The 16,932-nt window shown below is 42.3% G+C and overlaps 1 long non-coding RNA gene across 1 annotated transcript; it reads left to right on the top strand.

Annotated features, from left to right (window-relative positions):
- The first annotated feature begins 1,164 nt into the window (after positions 1-1,164).
- On the top strand, positions 1,165-8,237 carry LOC109614967. The gene is made up of 5 exons (XR_002195978.2): positions 1,165-1,238; positions 2,391-2,415; positions 3,393-3,428; positions 5,568-5,644; positions 7,553-8,237. It is a non-coding gene; the product is annotated as an uncharacterized LOC109614967 (long non-coding RNA).
- Positions 8,238-16,932: the final 8,695 nt, after the last annotated feature.

Raw genomic sequence — 16,932 nt, forward strand, 5'->3', positions numbered from 1 at the left:
AATTGATAATATATTCATAATAATATATTCATACCAATGAAACATTTTCCTGTGAGCAACTTTCGTACTGGAAAGACAAGAAACCTAATTTCCTTATATCCCCTCATATCATTTTTCAAAGTACATACCGATGATTGGTTTTCTCAATGACACATTGGTATCACTATATAACTGTATCAACAATTAACATCTAACCTTCAATCTAACCATAACCCGCAAATCTCTGCTCAAAATCATAAACCTAACCCTAACTCATGTCCCTAAAACTGAATCTTACTCTTTTATCCCGGTTGGGGGACAATTCTGTCCCTGTTTATATAGTAAAACTTGTACACACACACACACTATCCCTGTCTCTATCTCAAGAGAGACACTTATCATCTACCTGGTACTAACATAGCTCTTTCATTGGCTGAGTCCCTTCCCCGATGTTCCCACTTCTTGTTACCTGGGCAACCCCATCCCGAGGGGAGTAGAAATACCCACTCCTACCGTCCTCATCCCCTCCATTTCAACCTCGGTCTTTCTCTCTCACACACAAACACAAACAAGAATTACATTAGTGCCTTTCTCGCTTTCTCTCTCCCCCCTCTCTCTCCCCCTTCTTCTCCCTGCTCTCTCTCCTCACCTATTCCCTCTTTCTCTCTCCTTTCTTCCCTTCATCCTTGACTTTACATGTTTCTTCAGTCTCACAGGAACAACACACAGATAGAATGCCACCGATAGAACCCTACAGATAGAACGCTACAGATACAAAGCCACCGATAGAACCCTGCAGATAGAAAACCACAGATAGAAAACCACAGATAGAACACCACAGCTAGAAAACCACAGCTAGAACACCACAGCTAGAACACCACAGTTAGAACACCACAGTTAGAACACCACAGTTAGAACACCACAGATAGAAAACCACAGCTAGAACACCACAGCTAGAACACCACAGATAGAAAACCACAGCTAGAACACCTCAGATAGAACACCACAGCAAGCTACGGCCAGAATACAACAGTACTATAACAGTACCCTTCTTTGCCTCTTTTCTGTCTTTCAATTTTTCTTCTTCCATTAATTCCCCTTTCTCAATCTCTCCACTACTTCTCTTGCCTCTCATTCAATCCCTCATTCTCTTTCACCCCTCCCCCTCTCTATTTTCTCTCTCTACTTCACTTGGTCCGGTCAGTGTAGATGTGAGATGGGCTGTGGAAATTCCTCAACGACTAGCGCAGCTGGAACAGGTGAGTCTGCCATCAACACAGGGATTCTTGCCTTTATTTGTTTCTGTTTTGTCCTTCTGAGGGCATAAGGAATTGTCTTTTAGTTTTTATAGAAATACTTCCTGTGTACAATCCGGCCAATGGTGTCCCTGCGTGTGAGTGGGCATCTCTGTGTGTCAGTGGTCTCTCTGTATGGCAGTGGTGTCTCTGTGTGTCAGTAGTGTGTCAGTGTGCATTGCTCATTCAAGTCCAACCTGTGTGAGTGTGTTGTTTACTTGTGTTAGACACGCTGTCAGCTTGAATGGAGGCAGAAAAAGACTTGATGTCACTGATACATCAACATCTCTTACAAACACCAAAGAGAGAGAGAGAGACTGGGAGTAACAGAGTGATGGGGGAAAGAAAAGAGAGAATGGGAGTAACAGAGTGATGGGGGAAGAAAAGAGAGACATAGGAGAGAACAGAGAAATGAAATGAAATGCCTTTTATTCGAAATCAGTAGAAGTTTTCCATGTTAGTCAGTGCTGTTCAATACTTTGCTTGATTTGACTCACTGGGTTTGATATTTATTAAAAAAAGATTTCCCTGCTTAAAGTATTTTGTAGGAATTGCTGATATTCTTTGTCAGTTAATAGGCAGGCTTCAAGTGTGTGTTCAGTACATAGAAAAGCACCTCTCTATTGTCTGACTGAGAACAAATGCTTTCAAACAGCACTCCCATTGATACAAAGACCACATGGCAGGCATTCAAGACTACTGGTTCCTAAAAGAAATGGTGGAAAGAGAGAGATTTCAGACACACACACACACATCAAGGGGAGTTTGTGTGATAATAAGTCACTGTTCAGTTTGAGGCAATAGACACTGACAGCGGAAGGAAGGAACAAAGCCCCCACCGGGGAAGGTAAGGCAAGTGAGGTGAATACTTTTCAGCGGCTGGACAAGTGACTTTTTCTCCCTGCCAACAACCCACAGATATATTTGGATTTGGGTTTAATTCCTGAATTGACTACACTGTAAATGTAACTGCCCCCATATACACTGCTGGGTACCAAGAAGGATGCAAAATCCAAAGATTATTTCCTCAGCATTCTGGGAACTACTACACACCATTAAATGTTCTGTTGACCTGAAGGTCCTCCGTTCACTCCGCCGTGTTTTCCTTCCCCTCAGACCCTGCCGAGGCCTCCAAAGAAGTGTGAGTATGATTGGTTGTTTTTTCTGTGGGACACATGATTGTAATTTTAATTGCAACGGGAGCGGGAGAAGGAGGAGCGTCAGCATTGTGCTCATCTGTTACCGTTTTCGTAGTGTTAGATGGTGTTGTTGTCCGACGGCTGGCTGACAACCATTGGCTGGACACAATCGGGTCTGTTTATCCCATAGAGGTTGTTTGATGCAACTCTGTCTTTAGGGACTGTTCTAGCCCTATAATCAGGGACTGATTAAGATCCAGGAAACCGAGTGAATGCTACCAGAGAAAGAACTACCAGAGAAAACTTAGAAGTAGAAGTAATCTGTGTCCCTAGTTCTCTGAGTTGAGAACTTAACAGAGGTGACGTTTTGTAGCATGGATGCCACAGCTGAAGTCCTTTGCAAAATTGGTCACCCGATCAAACCTCTGACAGGATAAATCACGAGGTATCAGCCAATTGTATGGGATGAAACTGAACTACTTCAAAATGGAGGTGGCTTTAGTGGAACTGCCCATTCTAGGACAGATGTTGTAATGGCACAGATACACAGTTGAGGCTCCTTGCCCTGGTTGCTCCAAGACAGGAACCATAAGTATCATCATGACTCAGCATGTCTGTCTGTCTCAACTTGCCCACCGAACCACTTCATTCAGTCAGGGCTTGTGAAATCGCTGAGCCGCTTGATCTTAGACAACAGGGAAAAACAATTTACGTGAATTAACGATTATAACCAGGTCATCGATGAGACAGGTTTCTAAATAAATAGGTTACTGGTCAAGAAAATACTGCTGGTCTGTGAAGAAATGTATATATACTCACAAGTGACGTGCAAACTTTGGTGTTGCACTGAGCTCAGATGATTATGTTCCTAGTCATTCTTTAACCTTTGTTTGATGTACCTATGTTTGAACTCGGTATATATTTAGCACAGCTGCTGGAGGTGGCAGAATTATTACTGACTGATGTTTTCTGTCAAAAGGGCCGATGAGTCTTCACAAGATGAAGAAAAAAGGATGTGAGTTATATAATGTGTGTGCGTGTGTGCGTGTGTGTGTGTGTACAGTGGATATAAAAAGTCTACACACCCCTGTTAAAATGCCAGGTTGTTGTGATGTAAAAGAATGAGACAAAGATAAATCATGTCAGAACCTTTTCCACTTTTAATGTCGCCTATAATGTGAACAATTTAATTGAAAAACAAACTGAAATCTTCTACGGGGAAAAATAAAAACCTTACAATAACCTGGTTGCGTAAGTGTGCACACCCTCTTATAACTGGGCTGTGGCTGTGTTTGGAATTAACCAATCACATTCAAACTCATGTTAAATAGAAGTCATTACACACCTGCCATCATTTAAAGTGACTCTGATTAATCACAAATAAAGTTCAGCTGTTCTAGAAGGATTTTCCTGACATTTTCTTAGTTGCATCCCAGAGCAAAAGCCATGGTCCGCAGAGAGCTTCCAAAGCATCAGAGGGATCTCATTGTTGAAAGATATCAGTCAGGAGAAGGGTACAAAATAATTTCCAAAGCATTAGATATACCATGGAACACAGTGAAGACAGCCGTCATCAAGTGGTGAAAATATGGCACAACAGAGACATTACCAAGAACTGGACGTCCCCCCAGAATTGATGAAAAGACAAGAAGAAAACAGGTCAGTGAGGCTTCCAAGAGGCCTACAGCAACATTGAAGGAACTGCAGGAATTTCTGGCAAGTACTGGCTGTGTGCTACATGTGACAAAAATCTCCCATATTCTTCATATGAATGAGGTATTGGGTAGGGTGGCAAGACGGAAGCCTTTTCTTACAAAGAAAACATCCAAGCCTGCCTGAAGTTTGCAAAAACAAACTTCAAGTCTCCCAAAAGCCTGTTTTGGCCATAATTCTAAAAGGTATGTTTGGCGCAAAAACAACACTGCATATCACCCAAAGAACACCATACCCACAGTGAAGCATGGTGGTGGCAGCATCATGCTTTGGGGCTGTTTTTCTTCAGCTGGAACCCGGGCCTTAGGGTGGAGGGAATTATGAACAGTTCTAAATACCAGGCATTTTAGGCACAAAACCTTCAGGGGTCCGTTAGAAAGCTGAAGATTAAGAGGAAGTTCACCTTTCAGAAGGACAACGACCCAAAGCACACATCCAAATCCACAAAAGCATGGCTTCCCCAGAAGAAGATTAACGTTTTGGAATGGCCCTGCCAGAGCCTGAATCCAATTGAACATCTGTGGGGTGATCTGAAGAGGGCTGTGCACAGGAAAAGGGCTGTGCACTGACAGATTTGGAGTGCTTTTGCAAAGAAGCGTAGACAAATATTGCCACATCAAAAAGTGCCATGCTAATAGACTTCTCCCCAAAAAGACTGACTGCTGTAATAAAATAAAGTGGTGCTTCCAAAAAGTATTAGTTTAAGGTTGTGCACACGTATGCAAACAGGTTATTGTGAGTTTTTTTTTACATTTATTCTTTCCTTTACATTTTTTCTTTCAATGGAGTTGTTCACATTATAGGTCACATTAAAGGTAGAAAAGGTTCTGACATGATATATCTTTGTCTCATTCTTTTACATCACAAAACCTGGCATTTTATATCCACTGTGTGTCCTATTGAAAGTCACTGTGACCAAGTCCTGTCTACACTCCTAGAAGAAATGGTTCCAAAATGTTTTTTGAGATAGGGAAAGGGTTCGTTCAGGGATTATTCTCATCTGAGGAACTGATTTAGCTAGAAAGGGATCAAATATTCTAATTATTTTTTGCAAGACATTCATGATTCTAGACAGAATTATAATACTCCTTATCACGCTCTACTGTGGGGTGACTTTCAGAATGTGTTTGGTAGTTGGACTTATTGCGTCTGTAACTGAGACTGTTGATCCTGCGTGGATCAGGGAGATCCAGTAGAGTCAGTACAGTCTTCCCAATCCTGGCAGTCATTCTGAACGTGATCACATCTGCTTTTGGGATATCGTAAAACTGTAAGGGCTTATTAAGCTGGCTCGAACAGTCATCAGCTGACTTAAAAAAGTTACATACTTGCACCAAAATGCTTCTTTAAAGGAGCAAACCGAAGAATCCTGTCTGGTTGTACCCTGCATCTGTATTTCCAAGAGTGAACCCATGCATTTCTCCCTGTTCTCTTCTCACAGGAACTATGGTGGTGTGTATGTGGGTCTTCCAGCAGACCTAAGCACTATGCCTCCTCTCCAGATTGGATTGCACAAAGGTAACGGTCTTTCACCGTTGTAGGCCGAGAACAATTTCCTCTGCCAGATGTGATGGTTTTGTGTGGGAGGTCGAGCCAATGTGCACGTCTCTTGGCGTGCCTCACAGCCTGGGATACAGGCGCCCAAACGCCTCATTTCCTGTCGAGGCTCAGAGGTCAAGAGGTCAAGAGGGAGCATGAGAGTTTGTTCTGGTGAAAACACTTCCTAGAGGAGGACGGTTGTTCTGAGGGAGACGGCTGTCAATGAGACTGATGCTACAGCAGCATTTTATATACCAGTTCTGTATGTGTGTGGAGCCCACAAATATAGACAACAACGTAGTCTCAGAAGGATTCCGCTGAATATTTTACATAGATTTTAGCCAGGCGATTTCGTAAGATATATTACATTAAGTAAAATAATGTTAGAGTCTGAATAGAGAAAAAAAAAAACAGTAAACCATGTTTCAAACTGGAGACCTTCCACTTCCCAGACAGGTGTGGTACCCACTGCTCCAGACAGGAACCTGTGGGCAATGAAGGCGAGTGGTGGTGTCACAACATAAATATGTATGAAGTGATTTTCTTTGTAATCATAACCCAAACCTTAACCCCAGTGCTATGATACCTAACCTTAACCCAAACCCTAACCTGAACCCCAGAGCTGTCATACCTAACCCTAACCAAACCTTTTTTGTTCCCTAACCGTAGCCCAAACCTTACACAGGGATCGTAAAGGTCTTTCATTGTATTATTAAAAAAGGTTTAAAATCTCTAAATCCCTGCTCCTGTTTGGATAGTTTTTTAATTTGTAGCTTAGTGGAATGCTACCAAGGCTAAATGGGTATTTTAGCTCTGACCTCTTCCCGAGTTCATTTATTCATTTATTCAGAAAATATAATTGCTGTTACTGGTTGTCTATTTTCTCTCCCCCCCCACACACCTTCCCCTTCTTTTTTATTTAAGGTATTCCACATACACTGTTTGGGTTTTTGTCTAGTATATTTTTCGTCTCTACTACTTATTTGGAACTTCCGAAGAGAAACAAATGGAAAATATATAATATATAGCCCCTCTGCCTGTGCACATCTAACCCCCTATTGGGGGTCTAGAATCTTTCTTTTAACCCTAACCTTAACCCCAGCGCTGTGATGCCTAACGTTAACCTAACTTTAACGTAAAAAGTCATTCATATTCTAGTGACCTTGGTGTTGCGGTTACTCGTCTGTAATCCACATATCCAGTGTGGGGCAATGGTTTGAGTGACTGCCTTCAGATCCAAATATCACCGGTTTGAAACACAAGTCAAATACTTTGTTGAAATTCGTAGATTTTATTTCTTGTAATAGTGTTCGTAAGATATGTTACGTTTTAGGGATTTCGTAATGTATCATACGTTTTGGTGGCGCATTGTAGTGTAACCTCAAGTAACGTCACATATTATACGAAATCGGGTGCCATGGATTTTCGTAAAATAGTCTGCATAGTGTCCTGAGACCACGTTGCGCTAGACAGCCTGTAAAATGGCTGGTCCTCACTAGGTAAACTGTCATTTTCTGGGTAAAACCTCATCTGACATAGTTTCAGAATTGAGGATCCTTTTAGGTCTCCGCATTACTTCTTAGGTATAGGGTTTGGGAATGTGTGTATATGTGCCTGTCTGTATGTGTCTGTCTGTGAGTGTTTGTGTCTGTCTGTCTGTCTGTCTGTGTGTGTGTGTGTGTGACTGTATCCCATGAGTGTTCCAGGTGGGGCCAGGGGCAGGTAATTGGTAATGCCACTCTCCTCAGGGGCTGGTTGATGTGCTGATCACCTCCGGGAGGCTATAGGACTCACAGTGTTAATGAAGCATCTGTTTCTGTGTGTGTGTGTGTGTGTGTATGTTTGTGTGTTTGCGTGTGCCATATTAATTTCCCTTTCTTGCTACAGATGGGTGAAGCAGCTTGAAAACACCTTGCGGTAAAGGTACAACGCCATTATCCCCAATGTCCAAATCACAAGTCCATCCTTTGAGTCTCACTGACCCACACGTGTGTGTGAGAAAAGACAAAGAACTCTGATTGGGTCCATGGAATCCAGTGGAACGCCTGGGTAGCCAATAACCTTCCTTTCTTCGTTTAGACTGATCTTGGATCAGTTTTCAAAGTGAGTGACTATATGACCCGTGGAGATGACTGTCCTTGAATCAGCATTTCGTCAAAAAAGGCACAAAATGATAGAAAATGAATGGGAAGGTGTGTGTGTGTCACCCAAACTGCGCAGTAGTTAACATTTTTTTTGCTAGTCTGCCCCAATGAAGACAACCCTGGAGTTGGGGTCAAAGGGAATCATGGAGTTCATTGGAGCCAGTCTGAGCTTTCAACTCACTTGAAACCATGACAAGAAAGAAGACAACCTTCTACTCACACCAATATTTCTCGCTGGATGAGTCATGTCTGTTTAGACACAACTTTCCAAGTCAGATTCTCAGTCAAATCGCTCTGATAAATGTCGACCTTCTTTCTGAGAGTTTGATCACAAATTAAGGCAATAGAGAAAGAAATGGAGTTTACGTTTGAAAGAATATCATCCATTGTTATATAATTGATCAAATGTGTTTGGAGCAGCTGTCTAAATCTTCTTATCTTGAACGTATGCTAACTTGTAATGTATTTTTCAAAAGCTTGTTTTCAAGTGTCTTAAAGATATTACCAAGAACTGTATGTGTGAGTGTGTGTCTTTAGAAACATATGATTTCTGTGTATATGTGACTGTCTGTGCATGAGTCCGTGTTTTGATCTTTGTGTGTTCGATAGGTCTTTTGTCAAAGATAACATTTTCAAACTTTTCATTTAGACTTCCTGAAATTCTGATTGGTCAACAAGGAAGTTTTGGCCTGAACATAAACACTCAGAGGAGAGTGCATTCCCTGGTCAACAACATGATTGTGCTCTCAGACGCCGGATTTACCACAAGGACTTACTAGAGGATGCTAGGTAAATCTGCCTTCCAGGAAAATAGATAAAGGGTTTTATTTCCCCAAAATCCCAAAGTATGCCTTTCAGTGAGACAATATTTCATACGTTTATTCATCTTCCTAAATGAACTGTACTTTCAGATAGAAACCTTGGAGACAGTTACTAGGGTCGCTGCCTAGTTCTTCTTTGACACACGTTCTATGACACAATTCTGTTCCATATTGTTCTGTCTGTGTGTTCTGACTCAGTGTTCTTAGTCTCTTCTATGAGCAGTACAGTTCCACCGCTTTAAACACTCACAAAGAGAGGTTGGATATTCAAGGAATCAACCTAAAAGGAATCGAGCTGGAATTTCAGATTTAATTTCTGATTGTATGTTCACAAAAATATCCTGATATTCCCCTTACACTTGCCGGGTAAAATAAAGATAGTAGAAACATTAATTCAAATAGCAGGGTAGATACCCATTACGTCCTTTGATACCCACTGTTGGGAAACATTGTTAAATCGTATGACAAAAACAAACGTATGTATGTGTGTTGAAAAATAATAATTACAGATACCAACCATAGACCAACCAGAAAAAATCTAACTTCTGTTTCTGATCGTCCTCAGGTTTAATCCATAATATTTCCCTGGTCTTGTAATCAGTCAAAGCCTTTTGCTTCATTGCATCAGCCAAACTAACTAAAACTCTGGGGTCTGGTTATCAGTTAATCAGCTTTCTCAGCAGACATGGTTCAGGCCTTATTAATCTCTCCGGACCAATTCTGCTTGTTAACCAAATAATCTGTCGAAGACAGAAGGGAAGGAGTCCGATAACAAGCAGCCATAATTACGAGTGTGTGTTTTCATCTCTGATTATTTGGACATATCGGCCTGGACTCGCAAGAGCAGTCCCTTGACTACTTCTGTGTGTGGTGTGATTAGATCAAGGCAATGGCGGGGGCAAGGCTTTCCATGTAGGTCTTATTATGGCCCTGCCATGTGAACTGGTTGGACTGAGGTCAGGTCTCCAATGGTTCCCTGTCTTCTTCGCACTGCAACGGCGTCGACAAGTGACAACGAAGAATATGTAGGGACCCATGTAGCCATTTGGGGTTTAACTTTGACTGTCTAGAAGTCTGTGGAGACAACATGTGGAGACTTTGTGTACATTCCTCTGTCTGTTTCTTGCTCCGTCGTCTGTTAGTTGCCACGCCGAGTTCGAGACGTTCTGTGAAAATGTGCCCGGTGAATAAAGGAGATTGAGATTCACATTATGTCATTCGCACGTATCCATCACAGTTTTCATCTGGTCTGTTTTGTATTTGTACCACTTGTGTTTTTTTTTAAAGTTGTGAGAAGTGTTGTGCATGTGTCTGTGTATATGGGCATGTTCTACCGGTGTCTACACAGGGAGAGCGTGGGCCTGCAGCCTGTGGGAGTGTGGGGATGTTGAAGGACCTCTCTGGAGGTTGATAGTGACCCTTGACTGGTACTGTGTTCTTACCTGCAGGCTACACACAGGCAATCAGGGACTATTAAACCCTTATCAAGCAGCTACTTTATGTTGTTATCTAATCATTTGAAGAAAGGCTACTAAAGAGATGCTAATATGGTTCATCATAAGGAATGGGGATGTGTTGACACAGTGCTCCACTTTGCTGTCTTGTTGCGTAATGCCTAGCAATGTGACCCCAGTGACGAGCACCTCCCCAGATCAAAGTGACTTGTAGTTCCACTATCAGTCACATGGTGTCAGTGTTATGCAAGAAGACAAGCAACTTGTTTCAATGTGTGTCTTCTGTCTTCAATCTACATGTGAACACCGTCCAAGGGCACAGTAAAAGTTGAGCTTATGATTGATCTTTTTTTGTTTAATTGCTTTCCTCTAAGTTCAATTTAGTTCCCAGGACATAAACATGTAAATACATACAAAAATACATGCCCTATGTTAAGCAATCATGCTCCGATTGGGTAAGAGCTGTGACATTTTCTCCTGGCTTACACCGTAGGTTGGGGTCCATGCATGCTTATTAGTAATAAGGCCTTGATTACCACTGATATACACAGAGACAGGTAGGTACAAAGGCTCCTTGCATAGTGATGGGGAAATGTGTTTATTATTGGTGGTGGAAAGAGGAAGATTTATCATTGTTACATCACATATGTTCTGTATATACATTAAAGCCAACATTGAATTTAGTAGAGACATTTAAGAACAAAAAAAGAACAAAAAAAAGAAAGAAAGAAAAATACATTTGCCAATACCCCAGGGCCCCCACTGGGTGTCTGTGGGACCTCACTTCAAAACACAAACCTTCTGAAGAACATTTAGTGTAACTGCGGGTTGGTTCTATGGGAATACGTTCCTTTAAAGTTGACAGTGTGTGTACGTCTCAGACTGCTCACCGGGTGGGTGCCAACCCGTGCGTTATTTGCCTCGTCCGTGTTTCCGTGGTGTGTTTTCTGCACTTCTCATTGGGTGCGTTGTTGCCGTGCATTTCACTAGTGTTTCCCCGTGGGCTGTTCACTGCCTGCGTGTGAGGTCCTCAGTGTGCAGTATGTCAGTCATTGAGTTCCTGTGTTCCTTCAGGTCATGACCCTTTAACCCTTTCGTGACCCCAGTTACAGAGCGCAAGGCACACCTGGGCTCAGAGGGAACGTGTTCCAGTGTTGTACTGCTGTTACCTGCCTGATTCGTGCCTGAGATTGACGCCCTGTCGACACCACTGTCCTGTTAACGGGGCTTTATGACGCCTTCTGTCTACTCTGGATGCGTGCGTGTTGGTGATCCACATGTACATGTGGGGACCTGAGAAATACAAAAAAAAATAAAAATTGGTGCGGTCAAGTTTTTTCCCCAGGTAGACATTTTATTTCCCGGCTCAGGGGTATGTGTTTGTGTTCATGTGTGTTGTCTTGTTTTAGCATGGACGTGCATTTCTTAGGTACGAGAACATCTTGTTTTGACCTTGACTTTACGTAACAACTCATCAATGGCTATCTCTCAGCCGTTCAGACTCTTTCAGTAAGACCAATAAGACCAGGGCTCTGCTTATCTCACTACAGAGCAAACGGGGAACAGGCACATGTTAACCTCGACTGTAGTGTTCTGCTAGCTGGCTGTGTGGACATAATTAATGTGAATTAGTGCTAGGACGATGAACAGAAAGCAACAGAAGCACCACCTATACAAACCTCTTATCGCAGACACTTTGCTGATATCAATCCTGATGAGACGGCACTAGAGAAATGTGAAGTTTAGTAATATGGGGGTGATTCTTAATGATGATGGCTACAGCAATTCCAGTAGTAATCGAAGTTGATTATAGGTTTAGTGAAATGCGTTATAAACACAAAGAGCTATCTCATTTTCTCAATATCCCATTAAGTCAGAAATGTATCACAACAGTCAAACGCTTCTGAATCTTGATATATATTTTTATAATTATATTGAATTAGATCAGAAACAAGAAGCCTGATCTATGCCCCTGCATCCAGAGGTAGTCAGGAGCTGCTGTCTATGGTAGACTTTAGATGACTACCTGAGAACAAGAACAAGATGGGTGGATGAATGAAATGTATTGTCTATTATCCCAATACACACCGAAAACGTAGGACTATGTATAAAGCGTGTTGTGATTTGTGATTTTAGATGGTGAATGATTCTGATTCACATCACTCAGGGAAGTCGGAGTAGGATGTTTAACCGCCATGAGCGCCACAGCTGTGCCGAGAGCGTGGTTAAGAAACGCGGCAAGGGGCCTTAAAATACGCGTGTTGAAGAATTGGTTTTGCCACAAACGGTGACACAAAAGTAATAGCATAACAAAGAACTAATTACTATGACAGCCCAAACTGACAGCCCCGATTTTGACACACAGTCCGACTCAAAAGCCTGTTTGTTGTCACTGGGCTACTGAAACCAGCCACTGAGAAGAGTCCTTTGACGCCTGTGTTATCCGAAACGAACCCCATTAACTTGTGTGCCACACCAGCTTCTGCCTAAACCCACAGGGCTTGTATCAGCGTCCTGCCAATGACGTGCGTCTGTGACAGTAGCCTCTTGTTTTCGGGTCGGCCCAGAGACCTATTACCTCATCACGGTGCAGTAATATTTCTCCCACTGCTGTGTGATGACCGGGGCATGAGATTTACTGACACAATGCAGGGAGGAGGCAACCTCCACTGGTACTGATCATGTAGGAATTGGTAGTGGTCGTTTCATAGGGAGAGACAGATATGTGCCTTGCAAGATGTCTTCTGTGCACAGCAGTATAATGTCCTGGTATTGCATTTTCTAGTGTTTTGACTCTATACTTAAAATGTTCGGATTTGAAATAAAAACAATTGCAATTTGGTTAAACTTCAGATTCACCGCTTTTAATTGACAGCGTTTGTTTACATCAAGATGATTGAGGTATTATCAGTGCTTTCTTTTCAATGTACCAAACAGTTGATTTTGGCAAACTAAATGTTTTGGCTCTGTCTCTTGATATATTCAGATTTGTCTGCTTTGTGATGGCAATCCTGACTTGAATTGAAACTTATTTTTTTGAGTCTCATGTTTAGGAATCCAAATGCAAAATCAAGACTAGACATCTCTTGTGCACGGGCTTATGATACAAAGAATGTCTACCATGGGTTAGATTCACTGCATAGCCATTATATACAAAATGCTGAAACCCGAAACACATTTTGAGTTAACTGTAAGTGCATAATTAAGACCTTGTAGTAATATATCCCAATACTTTATTTACCCTGAAACAGGGGAACTATCACTTTTAAATTGTGAATCCGATACGTATGCCCTCAATTATCAACAATATTATATTTAAGTCAAAATAATTATTTTATATCCAATTGTAACTTAGACGAAGAGCCAAAGGATGAAAAAAAATATTGTGTGATATGTAATGGTTACCAATGCTTATAGTAAAGATATTATATTAGAGAAGAACGCTGGCCAGTCAGTAAACCAAACACTAGATTTGCTGAGCAAGAAAGAGACACACAGAAAGAAAGACAATGTGTGAGAGAGACTGGAACAGAGTCAGACAAATCAGACACTGAACTTGTGCCAAGATCCTGAAGTATCACAGTCACTATCAAAGTTGTGCTGTGTATGTGTGTGTGTGTGTGTTTGCACGTGCGCTCGTGTCACACCATCAGCTGTTCCAGTCTAGCAGACACTTCACATGACCCATTGAACTCAGTTCTGTCTGGAACACAAAGACCCGGCTACCTGGGAGGTCTGAAAAGACACCCACAGGCATCTGGGAAGTCGGATGCCTTTTAGCAGAGGAAGGGAGATGGAATGGCGAGAAGTGAACCAACGTGAGTCAGAGGCAATTTGTCCAAGGCAGTCTGTGTGTGGCTGCATTTGCATGCTGAGGTAGGGTGACATACAACACCTCCATTCCCGCCCCCCTTTAGTCACAAAGAATAACACAAAAAAGAGAAGGCTTAGAGAGCTGCTTTGCACCAGTTCGAACAAGTTCTCGGTGTCTTGAGCACAGTCAAAGTTCAGCTTGCGAGCCTGTAGAAATGCTAAAAGGTTAAAAGCGTGACCAAACAGATGTCTTCATAGTCCCCAAGCAAACAGGATTGGTGCGTTGATTTTTTTTAATGAAAGCCTTCGATCCGTAATCGTCAGATGCTCGTCTATAGCTTCATTGTGTCCGCCCTGGTCACAACCCTATCCAATAGATCAGTGGCCTGCTGGCTTCTGGTTGTTGTTTATGCTGTGATCATTTCTTATAGTTCTACACCAGGGGGGCATGAGGGGGGCTTTCATTTGAAATACCTCACATTCTATACAATACTGGTTTGTCTAGTGCTCTTCCTAAACTCACCCTGTGCCTTTGATTAACACTTTGTCTCATCGGCAGCTCCCTGTTCAGGAGAGTCAAAGATAGGATAATGTATCCTCCTAGACGCCCCCCTGCCAAACCTTGCTAAATTAGTTTGGCCATCACTAGACTTTTGGACTCAGTCAACTCCAGATTTGAGTTTCAGTGCACTAGAGCACGATGTGACATTACTGATTGATGGTCTACTGTTCCCTTTCGCCCCATCCCACACATTTACATTGCTCTATCTTCTTCATCCACTCACTCCTTCTCTTTCTTGCTGTTTTTTTCTGTCTGTCACCCTAAACATGTCAATGCAGATATCTCATCCTGCCCTGTGACCACGCACATCATGTTTACACAGTGTGATCTTTCAGCCCCTTTATCTCCCTTTCTCAATGTTGTTGTATTCAAATGTTTCCATGGCACTGCTTTATTGTTATAACTCCTGATAAAATCCTAACAGGTTAAGATTGCAGTAATCTTCCTCATAGCAATCCGCTCATGCCACTCTGTTTGTTTTCAACGAAGAGGACACGCTTACAAACATTCCAATCTCGGTTGGCTTTGCAGGCACCCAAGCTCAAGCCAGCTAGATGAAATTAAGCAATCCCTGCTGATGATGCCTCTCCGCCAGTTTTCATTGCCCATGGGGCTTGCCAACCCGTCTTAAAGATGCAGTCCTTGATTTTTGGCTACTGGTTCTAAAAGTGGCATTGTCAAGCCAACGTGGAGGCCCCAAAAATGGTGTGCCATATAATGTACGGGATGTGCCAATATGTGTTCCATGTCAAAACCACTCATTTTCAAACTTGGAATTTCATGAATAAATAAGGTATGATTGTGATTGTACTTATGGATTATGCACATAATCGCAAAGGTCCCAGACTGCATCTTTATGCTAGAGGCACAGTCAAGGCTCAAACCTAGACTGTGGTGCTACCGGACATTGTTGGTTCTACCAAACATCTCAGAAACTGCAGACTTCCTGTAAATTCTCTCTTTGCATACAGGGTGTGGTAGATCTTGTCAAAAGCCTTCAAGACTTCACAGGACAGAATTAACGAATGCTTGCCACTTCCCTTTTTGCAACAGTGTCCAGATTTGTGAGTGTGTGTGGGTCCATGTTTCTGTAAACCCCTTTGGGGTGAGACAGCACCTAGAATGGTTCCATGAAGAACCTTAAGGCACTATCAAGCTATTTGATTTTCTTTAGGACAACTCAGAAACAAAAAGGAAAAAATGTATCCAGCACAAAATGCTCACTGTGTGGAGAGTGCATGGTACATGAAACCAGGTAAGGTGATACCTAAGGACAGAGGGATCCACTGTTCCACTTCCTTTCTGGATCCTTCTGTCAGGCCTCCGCCTTGACCTATGAGAGCTGTGTAATAATCAGCCAAAATAACAATCTTTACAGTAGCATACTTTCTGTCCTCTGGTCAAATGAAAACAACTACAATGTGACCGGGGTGAGAATCAGTTATATTTTCACAGGCATTCTTAATATCCCGACATGGAATAGGGTCATTAAGGTCTTTTGTATCCGATTTGAAGGCAATAATGCAAATAACAACAACAATTTGGGATTCAACCTCTGGTATCACGTGAACACAGACAATGTAAAAATGTGTTGTATTGTGGCGGAACTCAGCTTCAAATCTGGGAGTCTTTGAAACAAGCGCATATTTCTTCGTTGTATTCTTCATCAACACGTTGGTTAATTTGGTATTTATATGTGCGCCAACAAAATTGTTAATCTCCTCTCGGGCCATCTGCATTCCCTGGTTGTAGCACACCACAGTATCCAGATATCCTTTTCTAATCTGGACACAATCAGTCGGGCTATTTTGCTATGTCTTGGCCAATAGGAACATTCTTGACACAAGCATAACCGTATCTACTTGCCAATAGGGTGATTGAGCAATTGGTGGAACACAAAGGCCATAATAATTGGTACAAACATGACTCTTCAGATAAGACAGCAGCCTCAATCAATCAATGATGCCACTGGTTGAACTTTCCTGGCAAGAAAACTAAAAATCACTGTCTGATAACATCTGAAACACCTCTAATAACTTGCACTTGTGTAGAGAGTGTGACATTGCTGATGGGGGCAGGACGCCAGCAAAGGGGGAACGGAGGACATTAATAGAAGATAAAAAACGGAACGGAACTTGAAAACACGAAAGACGAACGGCGTACAATGGAACAAAATACAAACAAAGGCCGACAGGGAACTTAGATAGAAAGTGATCAGCAAACGCAGACGAGGGAGATGCCAAAAGAGAGGCGGCCTACGGTTGATACTAACGGCAGATCAGAAAGCTGGTGAAGGTGGTGTGGTGAGCCCCATCATCATAGACACGTGTTGGGCCTTCAGTTGAGTGTGGACCTCCTTTCTCCAACTGCAGCGTGGCTCCACTGGATCCACTGTCTTCTCCATCTTGAGACAATGAAACATCAGTCACAGTCGCCACGACTTGTCCGCCCTTGGGACACTGTATTTGGAGGT

The sequence above is a fragment of the Esox lucius genome, chromosome 23, assembly GCF_011004845.1.
Source record: "Esox lucius isolate fEsoLuc1 chromosome 23, fEsoLuc1.pri, whole genome shotgun sequence".
NCBI lineage: Eukaryota > Metazoa > Chordata > Actinopteri > Esociformes > Esocidae > Esox > Esox lucius.